This window comes from Amblyomma americanum, chromosome 1 (genome assembly GCF_052857255.1).
Source record: "Amblyomma americanum isolate KBUSLIRL-KWMA chromosome 1, ASM5285725v1, whole genome shotgun sequence".
Taxonomy (NCBI): domain Eukaryota; kingdom Metazoa; phylum Arthropoda; class Arachnida; order Ixodida; family Ixodidae; genus Amblyomma; species Amblyomma americanum.
This window is the reverse complement of record NC_135497.1, coordinates 486,692,390-486,714,654: the sequence shown is the minus strand read 5'-3', so window position 1 is coordinate 486,714,654 and position 22,265 is coordinate 486,692,390. Positions and strand designations below refer to the sequence as shown.

General features: G+C 44.4%; 2 non-coding genes across 2 annotated transcripts; both read left to right on the top strand.

Annotated features, from left to right (window-relative positions):
• The first annotated feature begins 1,721 nt into the window (after positions 1-1,721).
• On the top strand, positions 1,722-1,885 carry LOC144116572 (U1 spliceosomal RNA). The gene has a single exon (XR_013311903.1). It is a non-coding gene; the product is annotated as a U1 spliceosomal RNA (small nuclear RNA).
• A 17,519-nt stretch (positions 1,886-19,404) lies between these two features.
• LOC144116563 (U1 spliceosomal RNA) lies at positions 19,405-19,568 on the top strand. The gene has a single exon (XR_013311894.1). It is a non-coding gene; the product is annotated as a U1 spliceosomal RNA (small nuclear RNA).
• Positions 19,569-22,265: the final 2,697 nt, after the last annotated feature.

Genomic DNA, 22,265 nt, shown 5'->3' with positions numbered 1-22,265 from the left:
AGCAATTTAAAGAAAAATTGCAGGCTTAACGTTGTGGTACCAGAAGTCAAATATCTAGGTGTGCTTTTTCAGCAGATCTTTCGTTTAAGCACCACATTAACAACACCCTTAAAAAGGGCCCGGGTATCCTTAACCTCGTGATACAAAATCTTCGTGGCGCTCCTCAAATACTGAAAAACGCGGCACACTAGTTATAGTATAACCGCCCTTGGAATACCGTTCCACCTATGTGACCCCCGTCAAAGGTGCCTGGTCGATAAAACTGTAGGTATACATAGCCGCTCGACGAGGTTTATATTAAACAATTTTGTCAGAGAGCTAGTGTCGCAAAAATAAAGCCAAACAAAGGACTCAAACCTTTCGGTAGAAGGCGGAAGGTAAACCGGCTGAATCAAATGCATGTCATTCATGTAACTCAAGTCTTAAAGAGAAAACTCAATATATCAAATCTCCCCACTACTTCTCAAGTATGTGGGATTATAGCAGTGAAATTAGAGGAAATAAATGTCGGACAAATTACATCAAATTCTTTCCTTCGAAGGAACAATATCGAAATGCAATGCTTGAAAGCGGATGTAGTCAAAGTTGATGGTGTCCGCTTCGCTCAACTGATGAATAATTTGTAATTAATATAGTTACTCTTGTACTGTGCGGTTGGTATGGCTTGTATTACGTGTGTCGAACGTGAGAACCCTTTGTTTTGTAGTCACCATGCCATTTATTTTGTGTCTGTTCACATGTTTCAGTTTTTGTCAATATTTTATGCCACAAGCATGCTGGAATGCTTCTGGACTGCCGAATATGCTGTAAATAAATAGTTAAGGTCTGTAATATGGGAGTTCAAACCCAAATGAGGCAGTAAGAGCGCTGAAGAGGACAGAGAACCAAAGATGATTCATCTGCTATTCGAAATGAAGGTGATCTATGCCTTTGTAGGGTTTAAGGTCCCAAAGCGACCCGGGCTATGAGGGACGCCGCAGTAGAGAGCTCCAGATCATTTAAACCACATGGGGTTCTGTACCATGAACTCGCATTGCACAGCAAAAGGGGATCTAGTATTACCTCTCTATTGAAATGCGACGGTGGCGGCCGGGATTGAACCGACTCCGAGGCGGATCAGGAGAGCTTTTATATATTTAATCCCAAATCTGCGGCTAAAATTATATTTCCGCAGGGATAGCACGAATAGCGTTAGATGTGCTTGCGCGTGGAAAATATTTAAACACCTAAGCCGATCCTTTCTCTATCGAAGTAAATTGTGCAATGCAGTCATTTTTTCAATAATGTCAATATTCACAAATACGCCAGTTCTAAATACTACGAGACAGATATCCTGGCTGTGACGCCTTTCACAGCATCAATTCATATAGTTGTCTTCTTCTTCCTAAAAAGGCGCAGCGCGCGTGCTCTTCACGCACGTGGGGCAATCGTCAGCCCGAAGCAACTGCATCTCGAGAGTGCATGCGCTGCGCCATCAAAGCCGTCCTGCTAAGAGCGATTTGCAATGAAAAAAATCAGTGCATTAATCAGCCACATTTCCTATTTCGACCTATGATTTTCAGATCTGAAACGCCTAAAATTAGATCCTACATACGTCCTATTTTATCAATACCACGTGGGATCTTCTGAAGATACTTTTCACCAAGCATCTGTACTCACAGGGGAAGTGATGGTGGACGCTTTAGACCGGCCACCCAGCAATCAGCGATCTCTGTCATCTTATCTTTACCGGGTGCTGGGACTTCGGTGATCAACGAGGCCGAGTCCACGGGTGGAGGCCGGTGCATTCCATTACGGCCGGCTGAAGCCCGTCTCTTTTCCTAGATGGGGAAGCTGTGGCACATAATTTTTGGTAGTGGGGTTTCGGCGTGCGCGCCAGCCCCTGCCGTAATCGAATAAAAAGAGAGATCACATGACACTTTCAGTTTTCGCGGAAGGACGATGCATGCAAATCACAGATACGCTTAATTTAGGTGACATTAAAGCGCGAAGCGTAAGCAGTGAACTCCTACCCATCGCTAGGCATCCTCTGAGCGCCAGTGCGTCCTTAGCTTTATAGGTCCCCCTGCACCTGTGACGGTTAGGGAGCCATGTACTGGCATGTATGTTTATCTTACGAACTGGCATGTATGTTTCTTTTACGGTCTGTTTCCGCTGGCGTTTAGAGATTTTGATGCGAATTTGTTGTGAACACGGTGTCTCCGGTGTAGTGCTGTTATGAAACTGAAACCATATTTATGACAATATTTGGGTGAACTTCCAATCTTACTGCATTTTTGACTTTGCTGCTGTTTATTCCATAATCCATCCGTAAGGAACGAATAGCATTTATTCAAGGTGAGGTTGTGCTCTTGTTGTGATAGGTACTGCAGCCACAAGTAACGAAAAGAGGTATGGAGTAAACTTAACGAAATGAACTGCGGTGATGATAAATCAACACCGAAGTGTCGTTGAATTTGGAATCACACTGGTGGAATCCGTTTGTCATTTTTTTTCTCGCCTAAATAAAGGCACAACTTGAGGCCTTTTTGCAAGACAGCATACATACTTCTCCGTGGTTGGTATGTGCGAGGAGTCCCACGGCAGTCTGTTCTTTTGTTATTTTGTTCCTTTATTCCTTCATCACACAATGTCTAAGAGGCCAGGGCTAAATTCTCTGAGCCTGAAGAGGCCTTGGACTCTTGTAATAATTTTTTGCAGCACCGAACAGAACTCAGGCGTAATACTTCGGCCAGCAGTAAGGATACAATGTAAACAACTCTTTCAAAGGAAAAATTGTACCTCCCTGAACATCAGTCTCAAAAGATCGAACGTTGTAAGAATACGCGGCTTCTGCTGACACATCCAGGATTGCATGCAAAGGGCACAAGCAATAAAAAAACATGAAGTGCGAAACTTGCAATACAAAAATCTGAACCAGTATACAAGAAAAGCGAAGCCGAAAGTTCGGTGAGTTGGATAACGTTCATGACGAAAAAAATAGCGCACATGTAACACGCGTCATTCGCTTTCCGACCCTCGTGTTCTTCCTGTGCCAACTCTCCATCATGAACAACAAAAGCAAAACTAGGACACCAGAATAATTTTTGTATCCAATGGCAAGCATTTCTTACCTTAATCCATGTGTAAACCGCGGAACACGTATTGGCGATTCAACCGATTTGGTCACGGCCTAGTAATAACAGGTATCAATGAGTTGTGTATAAACTTAATGAATTAACCAAGAAGTTTGGTTTAGTTTATAGGGCTCTAACGTCCCAATGTGACTAAGGCTATGAGAGACACCATAGTGAAGAGCTCCGGAAATTAAGACCACCTGGGGTTCTTTAACGTGCACTGACATCGCACAGCACACGGGCCTCTAGAATTTCGCCTTCATCGAAATTCGACTGCTGCGGCCTGGATCAAACCCGCGTCTTTCGGTCCAGCAGCTGAGCGCCATAACACTCAGCCACCACAGCGGCTAATTAACCAAGAAGTGTCTGCATTCCCATTTCTAAACACTAAAGGATTTGTAGAAAACCATGTGCATTCCAGAGCTATTCAACACCTTAGCAGACAGAAAATTTAGCTTTTGGCGACCATAATTAGTTTGCACCACAGGCGTTATCCGTTTATGATCGCGGATCGGGTATGCACAGCTGTGTTCTCTTGCAGTGATAATTGGTTTGGTTCGATTGACCCAGTGCAGCAGTTTAAAGTAGTAGACCTGGTTTGCATTTATTTATTTATTTATTTATTTATTTATTTATTTATTTATTTATTTAAAATACCTTACAGACCCCATGGGGGCATTGTGTAAGGGAGGTTACAGAGTAAGCAGCCTTTTAAAGTGGTATACAAAAGATACACCTCAATACGGGGCTCACCAACATTACTACCAAGATAAAACCATAAAACACGAGCAACTGTAGTAATGAAAGGCCACAAAGGTACACTTAAGGAAAAAACATGAGTAAAACTTAACGTAAGGCATTAATACTAGAAAGTAAAATACACAAAGAATGAACATATCAGGGAGCATAATTCTTGAAGTGATATTCAGGGAAAAAGACGCAAATATGCAATAATATATACAGGTCATACAAGTGAACACACAACGCCGCATAAAAAAGCAATTCGCAGGAGCGAGATAGCAATGCATCACAAATATCACAAGAAGTTCGAAGCTGATTTCCAAGTGTAAGAAACAAGATAAAGTTATTTGTAAGTGCTATTATGAACAATGCTCGTGTAGGAGATGACGAAATTTTTCTTGATCTGACTCGGAAGCAATGTGATCAGGCAGATTATTCCAAAAGCAAATGGCGGTAGGGAGTGCGGAAAAGTTAAAAGCATGTTTCGTACCGTACATGCGCGCAAAGCTTAAGTGGTTATTTAAACGACGAGACGTGTTCGAGGCGGTCTGGATAGGTAGTGTGGATTGTGTGGCATTATAAACATATTTGTGAAACAAGGATAACAGAGCGATATTACGGCGAAGAACTAAAGGCTGTATGGAATCATCGACTTTCATTTGCGTTACGCTGGAGTGATGGCTATAATTACGTGAAATCAAACGGGCAGCTCGGTTCTGGACTGATTCAATCATGTCGATTAAGTATGTAGGATATGGGGACCGAATGGAAGATGCATGCTCGAGCTGAGGACGAACAAATGTCAGATAGGCCAATTTGCGGATGTGGGAAGGTGAATTACTCAGATTACCACGTAGGTAACCTAATGTCCTTGAAGCTTTTGCGCAAACGGCTGTAATATGGTCTGTCCAGGAGAGGTTATCGGTTAGGTGAACACCCAAAAATTTATACGATACTGTATGTAACAATTCATTATTATTGACGTTGTATAAAAATTGTGAGTTGTCACGCTTACGACTAAAAGAAATTACCTGACATTTTGACACATTTAAAGCCATTAACCAGGTGTTACACCAACTATGAATTAGGCTAAGGTCGTTTTGAAGGGCCAGGTGGTCGTTAGTACTGTTAATTGATCTGTAAATAATCCAGTCGTCAGTGAAAATACGTAAGCGAGAAGAAACATTAGGTGGCAAATCATTTATGTAAATTAGGAAGAGTAAAAGGCCCAAAACACTGCCCTGAGGCACACCAGAAGTAACGTAAGTAGGACACGAAGCAATATTATTAACTACTGTGAACTGTTGACGATTCGAAAGAAAATTACGAAGCCATGTTAGAGTGAAGGAGTCAATTCGAAGTGCAGTTAATTTAGCAATAAGGCGACAATGAGCTACACGATCAAATGCTTTGGAAAAGTCAAGGAAAATGCAATCGGTCTGCTGGTTATTGTTCATGTTAAGGTGCAGATCAGTCGTGAATTCGAGTAACTGTGTCTCACATGATAATCCTTTCCTGAAACCATGTTGATGGCGAAAAAGAAATTATTGGACTCTAGGTGATTATAAATATGAGTAGCCATTATATGTTCGAGCATCTTGCAGCAAATGCAGGTCAATGAAATTGGACGGTAGTTTTCCGGGGATTGTTTATCCCCAGTTTTAAATAAGGGTATGATTTTGGGCATTTTCCAGTCATTGGGCAGCTGTCCCGATGACAAAGACTGCTTGAGTATATGGTACAGATTGTTACTGGATATAAAAATGGTATTTTTTAATACCTTGGAACTAATATTGTCAATACCAGATGAAGTAGAAAACTTCAAATTAATAATAAGGCATGCAATTCCCTCCACCGAGATTTCAATACATTTCATGAATTGCCAGTCAAAATCAGCAACATCAGGTACATTGGTATGATCCTCGCGGCTGAAAAAATCGATGGAAAAAACGTATTAAGGGCACAGGGTAAGCCCTATACTTCCCATGCATTTTAGGCCATGTTGAGGTACATGTTTCTCACTAACTAATAACAGTAGCCTAATAATACATATATCATTGTTTGCCAAATTGTGTGTTCTTTTTACTGAACTAGAATATTTGAATTGTGTTGAAAATTCGATTTTTAATAAAATTTTTTCCGGTAGTACACAAATCTGGCCTTTCTTTGCGCATTTCAAAATTCATAACAGAATAACTGCTCAGTGAAATTGCTTAATTCTAGTTCAGTAGTTGGCAACACTTATGTAGATGATTGCAAAAAAAAATCAGCCGTCTGTCTTGAAAGGCATTGGAAATAATGGTACCTTTGTAAGAAAAAAACACTGTTTTGAGATAATAGAGCGTAAAGAGAAAAAAGATGTGAAAAACCATTTTTTATTCGCAGAAACGCCTCCATAGTAATTAGTTTAATACCCCCTGCTTCGTAGTCACTGTCGCCGTCTTTTTTTCGCTTTTCGGCTTGTCGTTTTGACTGTCGGGCCTCTTTTGTAAGCTGTCGTGTTGCTCGGTCCGCAAAGTACATGCGCTTATGGTCAGCTTCCCTCAGCCACTTGATGGTGTTGCTCCCTGGGTTCAATCCACACGCCTTCAAAACGTTGGCCCGTGCGATGCTACCATCATTAAATGAAAGAACAGCATCCAGTGTTGCCATCCGTAGGGTCCGAAGCCTAACAAACACATTCTTTGGCGCGCGTTCCCAAACAACATGGTTGAACGACTCATTTGCATTTTGAGTTCGCCCATGCAGGCACTTCTCTAGGAGCTCAGCCTTCGATAGCTCCCTATAAATGGGTTTGATATCCTCCAAGACAGATGCAGGCAAACTCTCCTTGTGGAAAAATGGCTTGCCCTCTGACTGACTTCTGTTGAAGGCACACCACGTATCAGGTCCCTTTGGGCAAAGTCCATGGCATGGGTCATCGTCTGTGGCCGATAAGTGGAAGAAGGTTGCCCAAACGGCCTTTCGCATTTCATCCAGGTTTCCTACATTTCTTCTGATGGCCAAACCATAGTACGTCTGGAGCTTGTCTATTACTGCATCTGTCAGTCGGCCTCGGCCTGAGAGGCTCTTTCCATCAGAGAGTTTTCCTGCTTTGTTTACTTTTTTTAGCCTTCGTAACCTTGTGCTCATCCTTTTTTGCACGTGCCCTATGCACTCAACCTTGGATATTTCAGCGGAATCACCATATGGCATTTGTGCCTTCACAGCCATAAAAGCCTTGCTGTCACCATCCCCAAGGTATTTGACGTATCGAACGCCGTGAAGCACCTCACTCCTGCCGAAAATTTTCAGTGCTCCTGCGACTTCCACTCCACCGCTGGTGCCTTGGTAGTTGCTTTGGCACACCTCTCTATGAAGGGGGTCACTGTTTGTACCCTTGATGCTGCACTTTGGACAACGTTTAGACAAAACCTCCACATCCAGCACTTTCCCAGAGTCTACACTGGTCGCAGAGACTATGCCGTTATTGGAAGTATGGCCTCGCTTCTGCCAGCTTCCATCAAGAGCAACTGCGATGTCTTTATCCCCCTCATTCAGCTGCACAGCTTCGTCAGCTGCCCTTTTCATCGACTCCTGAGCAGCAGCTTCGATGTGACCTAGAAGCTCTTGATTGTATTTCGCAAACTTTTTCGGCGGCTTAGGAAGGTTTAGCATAGCACAGAGTATATTTCCTACAGCCATTCCCTTACCAATTGACCTCAAGGCATACACTAACCTGAGGTTGGCTTCATAGCGGCCAGAAGTAGTTTTCTTCGACGTCTCAAATCGTTGTGCGGCACTACACCCTTCACAGTTCAAACTGTAAACGCTTGCAACACCTACCCGTTTTGTCACAATTTCGATGAGCTCAACACTTCCACCGACCTCGCTGCACACACAAATCTGTGTAATTGCGGCAAAAATGCCGTCCATGTCCATTAAGGCATATTGGCTGCTGCTCTGTAGCACATCCTCTTCCTGGAAGCACAGAGAAAATCTTGAAAGCTTCGATGTCGAGGAGCTGGCGCGTTCGGCGTTCGGGATCTCATTCGGTCGTGGACATCCTTTTGCTTTTTCACGATGAGCGTAGCGGTTGCCGTGAAATTCACGCCTGACGAAGGCCTTCTTTGCCCTGGGCATCTCAACTTATCAGCAGCAACCAACACCGGCACAATTTACAATACTGATCGAAAGGGATAGCACACGGGCGCAGCACGGTCAGGTGACATAACTCGCCAAAACTTTTTTGGATTCGAATTTAAGAGAGAAGGTAAATCTGTGGAGAAATATTTAATTTTAGCTGCAGCAAAAGCAGAGCAGTACGTTTTTAAGCAAATGCTGTACCTTTCCCACGAAGGAGCATTATTGACGCGTTTAGCGGTATTGTACCGACGTTTCTTTTTATTCCTGAGCTTACGTAGGGCATTAGTAAACCAAGGATTTGTTTTGTCATTTGTTATCGAGATCAACGGGATATATTTGTTAATTAGAGTAGACATTTTATTCTTGAAACATACCCAGTTATCTTCCACCGAGTGATTATAAAAAGAAGGAAGTAGCGTGCGGTTGAAAAATACTTCAAGTTCATCGTTTAATTTAGAGTATTTTGCTTTAATATAATCACGTAATATTTTCTTTGTGATCCCTGAAAAGGGTAGTGGAACACTCATTGTTACCTGAAGAAGGTCGTGATCGCTAAAGCCGTTTAGATGAACTACAGATTCAATTTTTTCGGGGGTGTTGGTGAGTATAAGGTCTGGAATGTTAGTACCGCGGGTTGGTTTGTTAACGACCTGGAACAGGTTAACATCTAAAGTTAAGTTAAGAAAATCCACAGATGTTCGACAAGATGATGATAGATTACGCCAATTTATGAGCGGAGAGTTAAAATCACCGAATAAGTAAACAGAATGCGCAGGACAGAGCTGGAGGGCCGTGGTTATGCTATTGCGTAGTTCTGTAACGAAAGAAGTGCTGAAGTCAGGTGGACGGTAGCAAGCACCTACCGGTAGTTTGGTCGTATTTATTTTTACTTCAACCCACACAATCTCAAGAGATGAGCTCGAGTCGATAATAAGGGAAGATAATGACTTTTTAACTCCAAGATGAACACCCGCGCCTCTCTTGCTAGTTCGATCTTTGCGGTAAATATTATAAGAATGGTTATCAGGAAGAATTTCGTCGTCAGTATTGTCAGGATTTAGCCATCTTTCGGTAAGAACAAGAATATGATTAGAAAAAATTTTATTTACATATGTACACATGCCAAGGCTACCGGATACATTTGACATTCACAAGTTGACATGACGCTCAGCATGTAAGGCGAGCCAATTAGAGTGCCAAAACATCTTTGAATAACTAACAGGAATTTCTTGTGTGCGATTTAAAGCGGCGTGGCATGATTATTAACAGTGAGTGATACCGGAAAAATCTGACACGGAAAAAAAAAGGGGGGGAATAAAGAAGAAGACCCTAGCGCCAGTTTGGTCTAAAGACCAGAACAAGACGTTCATTGTTAACAGAAATGAATGGGCATGACCACTGCCGGAGAAACTCTTCCTCCCCCAAGAAAAAGAGTTCCTCTGACAAGAAACTGTTCAGCTCCCTTCTAAGACGGCCAAGTATTGGCCACACAGCTCGGCGTCGAAAGCCACCAGCGACCGCGGTGCATCGATTGCGCCATAAACTAAAAAGACCTGCAACAATTAACAGGCGAGCAAAACGGCCGCTGGGGAAGCGGCCGCGGGAGACAAAGCTCGAAATGCCCTGCCCACGGTATCCCGCATGAACGGCGCGCCAAAAGACACGTGCTACCATGCAGGTGACTGTAGCATGGCGATTAGATTCCGGAAGCGGGCAATTCGGACAGGTACTGGAGCGTAAAACGCCCCACCGCTCCAGCCGATCACAAGTAGGCAGCACTGCCCAACCAAGTTTCCACACAAAGTCACGTAGATGGTCTGGGAGAGGCGTCGATGTTATGCGCGCCCATTGAACGCGGCGCATCGGTGAGCGGCGAGCCGCCGGCACAACAGGCAACAACAGCGAGCCCATAATATTCACGACACGGTCTGTAAGGATGTTGACGTCAGGTGCTACTGCGCTTGCATGTCTGAAAAAGGCCACTGCCGTAGTATATATAGCGGTAGGCTTCTCTGATTGAGGACCATGATTAACTGGGGCCGAGGGATCCAAAAAGCGCAAGGAAGGGCCCAAAAAGTACCGCGCCAGGGTTCGCGCCGGAGACGCGTCCCCCAGCAGGATGCGCAACATGCACTTCAATGCTAACAGTGAGGACGTGATGGTCAACGTTGGGAAGGCAAAACCACCTCTCTCACGTGGTTGTCCAAGAACAGCACGAGCCACAAGCTCGGTTCCGCCTCACCAAAAAAAAGAAAAAACTGTAGTCTGCACCCGCCTTATGACGCGCAGGGGTGGTTTAACAATGTGGCAAAGGTACCAAAAGGCACCCAGCACGACCGACTGAACCAGGTAGCGCCTCTCAAGCAGAGGAAGGTCAAAGGTCTGTGCCCTCTGCACACGAGCTGTAATACCCTCTACGACCGAAGACCACATACCATCCCATACTCCAGCACAGTCGTAGGTCACTCCTAAAATGCGCATCTGCTCACACCACTGCAAAGGTATTGTACTCGTTATACGTCTCTGAGGTGACCCTACAAAAAAGTAATGACTCTTGGAATAATTAAGAGCAGCCCCCGACAAGGAGGCGTACTCACGAAAAACTTTTAAAACTTCGAGCAGGCTGCGTTCATCAGCTAAGTATAGCGTGATGTCATCTGCATAAGCAGTGACGCGTACACTCTCACTGCCTGGCAATGCCAGACCGCTAATGAGAGAATGGTGATTGACTGCCAAAAGGAAAGGCTCTAATGCTAAGACAAACAAAAGAGGGGAGAGGGGACAACCTTGACGGACGCCGCGGCCAACATCAAATGCGGTACTTTCCCAGCCATCGAGGAACAGAGTGCTTGAAATATCTCTGTACATCTCTTTAATAAGTAGCACTAAAGAAGGTGGGAAACCGAAAGCATCCAGTGTACCGTAAATATACTCATGCTCTAGAAAGTCGAATGCCTTCTCTTGATCTAGAGAAACAAGAAGACCCTGTGCGCGCCGCCGTATAGTATACTCTAGGATATCTCTCGTTACAGAAGATAAACTATGTATTTCACGGCCCGGAATGGAGCAAACCTGGTGGCAGGAAATGAGGGACGGGAGAAGAGCCCGTAAACGGCGGACGAGTAATTTTGCTAATACTTTATAATCTGTATTTAGTAAGGTGATAGGGCGCCAATCTGCCGGACATGTCGAGAAAGAAGACTTTTTAGGGATCAGAACGATGCGGCCTCTTTTAAATGAATTAGGAAGGACATTCCGAGTGAAACAGATTTTTAACACTTCCGTGAAAATGGGGCCTACTATATGCCAGAAATGTAAATAGAACTCCACAGGAAGACCATCTGGCCCAGGCGTTGAGCCTCGTTTCATGGAATCTAACGCCTCCTTGATTTCATCTGTTGTTTACGGAGCCATAAGGCCATCATGAAGTTCATCCGCAACCTGCGGCAAGCCTGCAAAAAAAGGGTGTGCGGAAACGTCATCGCGATGAACCAAAAAGTGCGACTGAGCAATATCCCTGAAATGGACGAAAAACGCACTGAAATTCCTGCCAACTGGCTGGGCCACAGCACCGACGGAAGAGGTAAAAGCAGGGGCACCTTGAGCGCACAACAGCTCCTGGCGTGCAAACCGAAGCACCTCTGGATGAGAAGTTGGATTGCGCCGACAACGCCATGCGGCCGCTGTCAGAGAGGATGATCGTAAAAGACGCTGGAGACGCTCTGAAAGCTCCTCTTTCCATGCACACATAAGCGCCGATGGCGACGGGGTGCGCTGAGCTATACGGAGCTTCGCCGTCATAACACGAACCTCAGCTGAGACGCGAGCTCTAGGGGCTCGACCAGAAGCGGCGCAATGGTGACGCCACTGCTCCTTCAGACGATCCCAGTCACCAGGCACGGCCCCAACAACCGAAAACCGCAAGGCCCGCGTTAGTCCTTCTCTCGTGCTGGCATCGTGAAGGATGCGTACATCCAAACGCCATGGTCTGAAAGGAGACACTGCAGCCGCCGGAACCCTGAGCGACAGAAGAAAGGGGCGATGATCTGATATGTGTACTGGTGAGGATGGCAGCGTAATTACATTAGCAGCACCCACTGTCCTCGAAAGGCCTGTCGGTACGTACGCCCTGTCTAGCCTGCTTGACGAAAATCCGCGACGCCAAGTCCACACAAAGACGCCGCCATGCAGGAGCTCATAAGCATCTGTTAACAGAAACTGGTTGACTAGGCGGCGCAACTCGCGCGCATTCCAGCTTGGTCTGCCTCTGCCAGGGCCCTGCACATCAGCGACCGTATCGAGCACGCAGTTGAAATCGCCCAACACCACAACGTTTCGTCCTCCAAGAAAATACACATCAAGATTTTTATAAAATGAGTTTACCAAATTAGAATGCGCAGGTGCGTAGATGCAAAGAAGTCTCAGACGAAGTGAGTTAAACGTGCAGTCGAACGCCAGCACGCGTCCAAGCGCATCGTAGGTAACATGATGGTCTCGCAGAAGGATTCGGTTGAGAACAAGAACGCCAACTCCGCTAGAACGCGTGCTAGCGTACGAAAAGAAAGCATCGATACCAAACCAACGCTTAAATTCCAACACGTCACTGAGGCGAAAAAAATTAGTTTCTTGCAGGCAGAGGATATCGCAGCCCGATGAACGAGCGAAAGCGACCACCTCGGTCTGCTTCATAACATTGCGAAACCCTTGCACGTTAAGCGTGATGATGTTAAGTGTAGCCATTTTGGTAATGAAAAAAAAAACAACGAGTTGTGATGTCTAAGCAATACAATGCGCGCTACAAACGGCGCCAAACCATCTCACTTTTTTCGTAGAGTCGGACCAGAGGAGGCACGAGGCCTCCTTGCCCGACCAGAAGAGTTGTCCGAGTCCGTAGTCGACGTATGTGGACGCTTTAAGCTGGAGCTCAAAGCGACCATCTCAACATCCGAAGAGAGAGTACTAGAAGTGCTGGCGCTAATCCTCGATGCAGAAGAGGACGGCGACTGCACAGATTCCACGTCAGGAGATGGCCTTGGCTCCTGCCCAGGCGAAATATTTGTGCCGACACTAAACTGCGATGACGAAGGAGATGACGACGGCGGCCTCGGCTCCTGCCCAGGCAAATATTATAAGAATGGTTATCAGGAAGAATTTCGTCGTCAGTATTGTCAGGATTTAGCCATCTTTCGGTAAGAACAAGAATATTAGATTCGTTATCGTCAAGCAGAGAGCAAACTAATTTGCGCTTGGGCATGATGCTCCGTATGTTTGCGTAAGATAGTATCAACAAAGACCCATTGATAGGTAGCTTTGACTGTGGAAGAGCCCGTGAGCAAGTGCTTATGTCTAGCTATCTTTGCGACATGACAACGGTATCAGTGTTTTTGTCGTATGCGTAAGTCTGATTCCTTATAAACAGCCGATCTGCTGACAGTTTAAAAGGAACTTTTTGAGGTTTGGAGAAGTCAAGCAGCTTCTTTCTAGCGTGTCGCGTAGCTGGGGAGAAATCTTCCCCGATTGAATATTTTAAGCCTTTTAATTTGTGTGCAGATGACAAGATGCGTTGCTTCTCTTTAAAAAAGTTAGTTTAGCTATTATAGGTCTGTTCATTCCTTCTTGGTATTTCCCAAGCCTAAGTACGCGTTCGAATTGCGAACTGATTGTTTCAGTTTGCTGTTTTTCAGAGCAGAATTTTATGACTTCCTTTTCAGTGGTAGCCCAGTCCTCATCAGGGTCATCTTCTATCCCGAAAATCAGCAAATTACTTCGTCTGAGCCTGTTTTCTGCGTCCTCACATCTTGAAGTTATTGTTTGCAGCTGATCTGAGACATCACTTAAAGTTTTGATTCCTTTTTCCTTCATGCTCGAATCTACAGCGTTTTCTGAGGATGTGGCCAACTCAAGCGCCGCAACCTTGGCTGTTCGAATGATGAGTTCATTATTAGTGGCACCTTGTTTGTCTTTTGCGCTTTTTAATTCTGTCAAGAGCGCCTCTTGTGCGGCCTCTAGTTTCTGTATCGACTCAAGAGCCGAGGCAAACGCATCTGCCTCAGCTTTTGACATTGGACCTGGGTTCGTCTCAACGTCGCCAGAAAGCAAGAGGAGCAAATCAAACATTGCAGAGTAGAGCGAACACAGAAGTAAATTAGAATTAGAACTCTTTAAGACATCAATCCACTCAAGTGGACACGACACCGCGATCAAACAGCAGTTTTTACTCCTAAAGCATGCAGCACACCGAACGTAACTAACCTGCAATAACAGTAGCTGAGTACGCTGCATACTCGATGAGGTGTCGTGCCCGAAGTGGACGCTTGCTGGCTGGCTTTTAAGTCCTCCTTCTGTGCTGTCCATTGTAGTCCCCAATCGCCGTTGCCAGATGTGCGCTAAATTCTGGTCTGGATTCGGCGCCGTGATTACCAAGGCAAGCAGAGATGGTGTCGCATCATCGGTGCGCAGTCTGCACGTGCCGGGAAGTGCTGAGCAAACGGCCCAAGTGACGGTCACCTGCAATAGCAGTAGCTGAGTACGCTGCATACTCGATGCGGTGTCGTGCCCCATGTTGTATTTAACGAAAAGAGGCCCTGTCCGTAAGTTGCGTCTATTGCCTCGCTAGTTCTCACACAAGCGTAGCACCTTTCTTGTGGGATAGTTAATTTATTATAATTATAAGCTGTCGTCGTTCCGTCGACCATTGATCCATAACATTGTATAGAAATAAAGAGAAAAATAGAATACCTGTTTTAAGGAGGTGGGTATCAGATTCCTGATTGTGTAGATTCTCCCAAATATTAGCGCCAAATCACCCTTTAATATATTAACATGCATATTCCATGAAACCTGTTAACTGAACCATAGGCACAAAAATTTTTGTTTTTTTACCTTTTCTATCACAGTTTCGTCATAGGTCGCATTTATGGTTGAATAGTGTCTTCAATTTATGGCCTTAAATGTTATGTACTTTGTATTACTTGCATTTGTAATCAATTTGTTATTTAAAAGCCATCGTGATAATTTAGGCAAGTATTCATTAGCAGCCTTTTTCAAGCTTGCGTTCTTTTCTCCACTGAAGAAGACATTGGTGTCATCCGCATGTAAAATTATGATGGTAAAGCCCGGGACTGAGGTAATATCATTGATGTATACCAGGGATAAAAACAGCCCTCAAATGGATTCTTGAACCACACCATAGAGAATTTGCAATTTACTCTATGATATACTCATATTGTTAACATGCTAGTAGCGATCACATAGATAAATTTTGATTAAACTGAGTGCTTTTCGACGTACGCTATGGATATAAAGCTTTTTATCAAAATGTGCTGTACAGTGTCGAATGCATTCTTGAGGTCCAAAAATAGCCCCTGGGTGCATATTGTCACATGCTTTGTGTCCACGGGGAAGCGGAGAATATCAGATCCGTAGAGGAACAGGAAGCTGCTCGGCCTGACCTGGTTGAGATCTCCGCCCCCGTCACTCAACCTCTTAAAAGGACGCTCCTGACTTACTCAGTGAATGCTGAATACGTAACAGTTGTGGTGGATGTGCTTGGTATCGGTCCTATTACCTAGTACCTGAAGAAGTTAAAAGTTGGATTTTTGCTTAAAGGAATTGCTGAAGATAAATACAACTTCCTTTTTAGCAAAACCAGTTTGAAGTCTACGGCCGATGTCATCAAGCACTGCAGAACGTTCGATGCCTTGAAGCTTCTTCGCACTGCTACCAAAGTTGGGCGCCTGGCCAATGCAGTTCCGTCGCAAGCGTTGATGTCGCTGCTCCAGTGTCGATGGCTGATTAGACCCCCTGAACAATGTGCGTTTTCTTTCTTCTTTAGACTGTTTCAAGTTTTCATATTTTCCCATGTTGATTAAAATCTGGAACAACCGTGATTGTTCCTTGCGTAGTTTGCCTCCTGAAGAGTTTGCCAGTACAGAGCCTTTTCATATTAAGACATAATACCTTGTTCTTTTTATTTGTAACCACTCCTGCAATGCCGGTCACCATAGAGAGCAGTATGTGCAATAAAAAAATTGACGAAATCCAAGCAGTGGTGTCACCCAGGGCCACCAGTCGAAAAGAAGTTCAAACAACCTCGTTCTGCTGGTAAAGTCATGGGCAGTGTTTTTTGATATTGTAAGGGGATACTGCTGTGCGATTTCATTAATCCTGGGACAACAGTCCACTCAGACAGCTATTGTGCAAAAATTTGGAAACTCAGGCGAGCTATCCATATCCTCCGGGCAAGGACGACTGGCATCCCGTGTACCGCTTCATGACACAAAAGCCCGACCTCACGTCTCGCGCAATTCTGGAACTTTTGAGAAACATTGTGTGGACTGTCATGCCCCACCCCCCGTAGAGTCCAGACCTGGTGCCACCCAGGGCCAGCAGTCGAAAAGAAGTTCAAACAACCTCGTTCTGCTGGCAAAGTCATGGGCAGTGTTTTTTGATATTGTAAGGGTATACTGCTGTGCGATTTCATTAATCCTGGGACAACAGTCCACTCAGACAGCTATTGTGCAAAGATTTGGAAACTCAGGCGAGCTATTCATATCCTCCGGGCAAGGACGACTGGCATCCCGTGTACCGCTTCATGACACAAAAGCCCGACCTCACGTCTCGCGCAATTCTGGAACTTTTGAGAAACATTGGGTGGACTGTCATGCCCCACCCCCGGAGAGTCCAGACCTGGTGCCTAGTGATAATCACTTGTTCCTCAAGTCAAAAGAAATATTTGGTGGGCAACGCTTCCGGAGCGACAATGATGTCAAGGAAGAGGTGAAACGCTTCCTCAGCTGGTTGGCGGCGGAGTTCTACGATATTGGCATACCGAAATTGAAGCAACGTCCATTAAAATGCGTAGAAAAAAATGGTGATAATGTATGCACCTAGAGCAAAGCATCATCTTTCCGATCTTGTAAATTTCTTTGCGTATAAACAATGCTGTGTGTTTCTAAAATTGATGGTAACCTTATTTCTCGATCAACCCTCGTGTGTGTGTCTGTGTGCTTGCGTGCGTGCCTGTGTGCGTGCATGCGTAGGTGTGTGTGTGTGGGGGGGGGGGTTGTGGGTGTGTTTCGAATGTATGAAAACATGTGCTGCATAATGGCCTTTGTCTTTCACAAAATAGGTGATAAACTACTGATCAGAAAGTGAATAATGCAGGGAGACAGGATATCTCTATACTATTCACTGCGTCTTTACAGGTACCATACAGAGAATTGGATTGGTAAGAGGCGGGAATAAAAGCTAATAGAGAATACCATAGCGATCTCCAGCTTGCTGATGACATCGCCTTCCTCAGCAACTCAAAGGCCGCGCTTTAATGCATGATCCAGGACCTAGATATGCAAAGCCAAACCGTGGCTGTAAAAATCAATAACAATAAATTTAAAGGGATGATGAGCAGCCTCGGAAGAGAGCAACAGATTATGATAAGCACTGGAGGATTGGAAGAGGTAAGCAAATACATCTACTTAAAGAAAGTAGTCCCTGTACATCATGAAAACTACAGTGAAATAACTAGGACAACAAAAATGAATTTGAGCGCATTTGGGAGGCGCTGTTATGGGGTGAACGCCAGATTTAAAATATACCTCAGGCGGACACTATATAACATCGCTATCTAAGCAAGACAAACCTACGGGGCAGAATCGTCAAGGCTATTGAGAGTGGTTACAAATAAGATGGAAAAGCACACCGAGCGATTTAAAGAAAAATTGCAGGCTTAACGTTGTGGTACCAGAAGTCAAATATCTAGGTGTGCTTTTTCAGCAGATCTTTCGTTTAAGCACCACATTAACAACACGCATAAAAAGGGCCCGGGTATCCTTAACCTCGTGATACAAAGTCTTCGTGGCGCTCCTCAAATACTGAAAAACGCGGCACACTAGTTATAGTATAACCGCCCTTGGAATACCGTTCCACCTATGTGACCCCCGTCAAAGGTGCCTGGTCGATAGAACTGCAGGTATACATAGCCGCTCGGCGAGGTTTATATTAAACAATTTTGCCAGAGAGCTAGTGTCGCAAAAATAAAGCCAAACAAAGGACTCAAACCTTTCGGCAGAAGGCGGAAGGTAAACCGGCTGAATCAAATGCATGTCATTCATGTAACTCAAGTCGTAAAGAGAAATCTCAATACATGAAATCTCCCCACTACATCTCAAGTATGTGGGATTACAGCAGTAAAAATACAGGAATTAAATGTCGGACAAATTACATAAAATTCTTTTCTTCAGAGAAACAATTTCGAAATGCAATGCTTTAAAGCGGATGTAGTCGCAGTTGACGGTGTCCGCTTCGCTCAACTGATGAATAGTTTGTAATTAATAGAGTTACTGTTGTACTGTGCGGTTGTTTTGGCTTGTATTACGTGTGTTGAACGTGAGAACGCTTTGTTTTGTAGTCACCATGCCATTGATTTTTTGTCTGTTCACATGTTTGTTTTTGTCATTATTTTATGCCGCAAGCATGCTGGAATGCTACGGAACTGCCGGATATGCTGTAAATAAATAGTTAAGGTCTGTAATGTGGGAGTTCAAACCCAAAAGAGGCAGTAAGAGCGCTGAAGAGGACAGAGAACCAAGGAGGATTGATCTGCTAGTCGAAATGAAGGTGATCTATGACTTTGTAGGGTTTAAGGTCCCAAAGAGACCCGGGCTATGAGGGACGCCGCAGTAGAGAGCTCCAGATCATTTAAACCACATGGGGTTCTGAACCATGAACTGGCATCGCACAGCAAAAGGGGATCTAGTATTACCTCTCTATTGAAATGCGACGGTGGCGGCCGGGATCTAACCGACTCCGAGGCGGATCAGGAGAGCTTTTATATATTTAATCCCAAATCTGTGGCTAAAATTATATTTCCGCAGGGATAGCACGAATAGCGTTAGATGTGCTTGCGCCTGGAAAATATTTAAACACCTAAGCCGATCCTTTCTCTATCGAAGTAAATTGTGCAATGCAGTCCTTTTTTTTAATAATGTCAATATTCACAAATACGCCAGTTCTAAATACTACGATACAGATATCCTGGCTGTGACGCCTTTCACAGCATCAATTCATATAGTTTTCTTCTTCTTCCTAAAAAGGCGCAGCGCGCGTGCTCTTCACGCACGTGGGGCAATCGTCAGCCCGAAGCAACTGCATCTCGAGAGTGCATGCGCTGCGCCATCAAAGCCGTCCTGCTAAGAGCGATTTGCAATGAAAAAAATCAGTGCATTAATCAGCCACATTTCCTATTTCGACCTATGATTTTCAGATCTGAAACGCCTAAAATTAGATCCTACATACGTCCTATTTTATCAATACCACGTGGGATCTTCTGAAGATACTTTTCACCAAGCATCTGTTCTCACAGGGGAAGTGATGGTGGACGCTTTAGACCGGCCACCAAGCAATCAGCGATCCCGGGCATCTTAACTTTACCGGGTGCTGGGACTTCGGTGATCAACGAGGCCGAGTCCACGGGTGGAGGCCGGTGCATTGCATTACGGCCGGCTGAAGCCCGTCTCTTTTCCTAGATGGGGAAGCTGTGGCACATAATTTTTGGTAGTGGGGTTTCGGCGTGCGCGCCAGCCCCTGCCGTAATCGAATAAAAAGAGAGATCACATGACACTTTCAGTTTTCGCGGAAGGACGATGCATGCAAATCACAGATACGCTTAATTTAGGTGACATAAAGCGCGAAGCGTAAGCAGTGAACTCCTACCCATCGCTAGGCATCCTCTGAGCGCCAGTGCGTCCTTAGCTTTATAGGTCCCCCTGCACCTGCGACGGTTAGGGAGCCATGTACTGGCATTTATGTTTATCTTACGAACTGGCATGTATGTTTCTTTTACGGTCTGTTTCCGCTGGCGTTTAGAGATTTTGATGCGAATTTGTTGTGAACACGGTGTCTCCGTGGTAGTGCTGTTATGAAACTGAAACCATATTTATGACAATATTTGGGTGAACTTCCAATCTTACTGCATTTTTGACTTTGCTGCTGTTTATTCCATAATCCATCCGTAAGAAACGAATAGCATTTATTCAAGGTGAGGTTGTGCTCTTGTACTAAGAGGTACTGCAGCCACAAGTAACGAAAAGTGGTATGGGGTAAACTTAACGAAATGAACTGCGGTGATGATAAATCAACACCGAAGTGTCGTTGAATTTGGAATCACACTGGTGGAATCGGTTTGCCATTTTTTTTCTCGCCTAAATAAAGGCACAACTTGAGGCCTTTTTGCAAGACAACATACATAGTTCTCCGTGGTTGGTATGTGCGAGGAGTCCCACGGCAGTCTGTTTTTTGTTATTTTGTTCCTTTATTCCTTCCTCAGACAATGTCTAAGAAGAGGCCAGGGCTAAATGCTCTGAGCCTGAAGAGGCCTTGGACTCTTCTAATAATTTTTTGCAGCAACGAACAGAACTCAGGCGTAATACTTCGGCCAGTAGTAAGGATACAATGTAAACAACTCTTTCAAAGGAAAAATTGTACCGCCCTGAACATCAGTCTCAAAAGATCGAACGTTGTAAGAATACGCGGCTTCTGCTGACACATCCAGGATTGCATGCAAAGGGCACAAGCAATAAAAAACATGAAGTGCGAAACTTGCAATACAAAAATCTAAACCAGTATACAAGAAAAGCGAAGCCGAAAGTTCGGTGAGTTGGATAACGTTCATGACGAAAAGATAACGCACATGTAACACGCGTCATTCGCTTTCCGACATCGTGTTCTTCCTGTGCCATCTCTCCATCATGAACAACAAAAGCAAAACTAGGACACCAGAATAATTTTTGTATCCAATGGCAAGCATTTCTTACCTTAATCCATGTGTAAACCGCGGAACACGTATTGGCGATTCAACCGATTTGGTCACGGCCTAGTAATAACAGGTATCAATGAGTTTTGTATAAACTTAATGAATTAACCAAGAAGTTTGGTTTGGTTTATAGGGCTCTAACGTCCCAATGTGACTAAGGCTATGAGAGACACTGTAGTGAAGAGCTCCGGGAATTAAGACCACCTGGGGTTCTTTAACGTGCACTGACATCGCACAGCACACGGGCCTCTAGAATTTCGCCTTCATCGAAATTCGACTGCTGCGGCCTGGATCAAACCCGCGTCTTTCGGTCCAGCAGCTGAGCGCCATAACACTCAGCCACCACACCGGCTAATTAACCAAGAAGTGTCTGCATTTCCATTCCTAAACAGTAAAGGATTTGTAGAAAACCATGTGCATTCCAGAGGTATTCAACACCTTAGCAGACAGAAAATTTAGCTTTTGGCGACCATAATTAGTTTGCACCACAGGCGTTCTCCGTTTATGATCACGGATCGGGTATGCACAGCTGTGTTCTCCTGCAGTGATAAGTGGTTTGGTTCGATTAACCCACTGCAGCAGTTTAAAGTAGTAGACCTGGTTTGCATTTATTTATTTATTTATTTATTTATTTATTTAAAATACCTTACAGACCCTATGGGGGCATTGTGTAAGGGTGGTTACAGAGTAAGCAGCCTTCTAAAGTGGTATACAAAAAATACACCTCAATTCAGGGCTCACCAACATTATTACCAAGATAAAACCATAAAACACGAGCAACTGTAGTAATGAAAGGCCACAAAGGTACACTTAAGAAAAAAACATGAGTAAAACTTAACGTAAGGCATTAATACTAGAAAGTAAAATACACAAAGAATGAACATATCAGGGAGTATAATTCTTGAAGTGATATTCAGGAAAAAAGACGCAAAAAAGCAATAATATATACAGGTCATACAAGTGAACACACGACGCAGCATAAAATAGCAATTCACAGGAGCGAGATAGCAATACATCACAAATATCACAAGAAGTTCGAAGCCGATTGCAAAGTGTAAGAGACAAGATAAAGTTATTTGTAAGTGCTATTATGAACAATGCTCCTGTAGGAGATGACGAAATTTTTCTTGATCTGACTCGGAAGCAATGTGATCAGGCAGATTATTCCAAAAGCAAATGGCGGTAGGGAGTGCGGAAAAGTTAAAAGCATGTTTCGTACCGTACATGCGCGCAAAGCTTAAGTGGTTATTTAAACGACGAGACGTGTTCGAGGCGGTCTGGATAGGTAGTGTGGATTGTGTGGCATTATAAACATATTTGTGAAACAAGGATAACAGAGCGATATTACGGCGAAGAACTAAAGGCTGTAAGGAATCATCGACTTTCATTTGCGTTACGCTGGAGTGATGGCTATAATTACGTGAAATGAAACGGGCAGCTCGGTTCTGGACTGATTCAATCATGTCGATTAA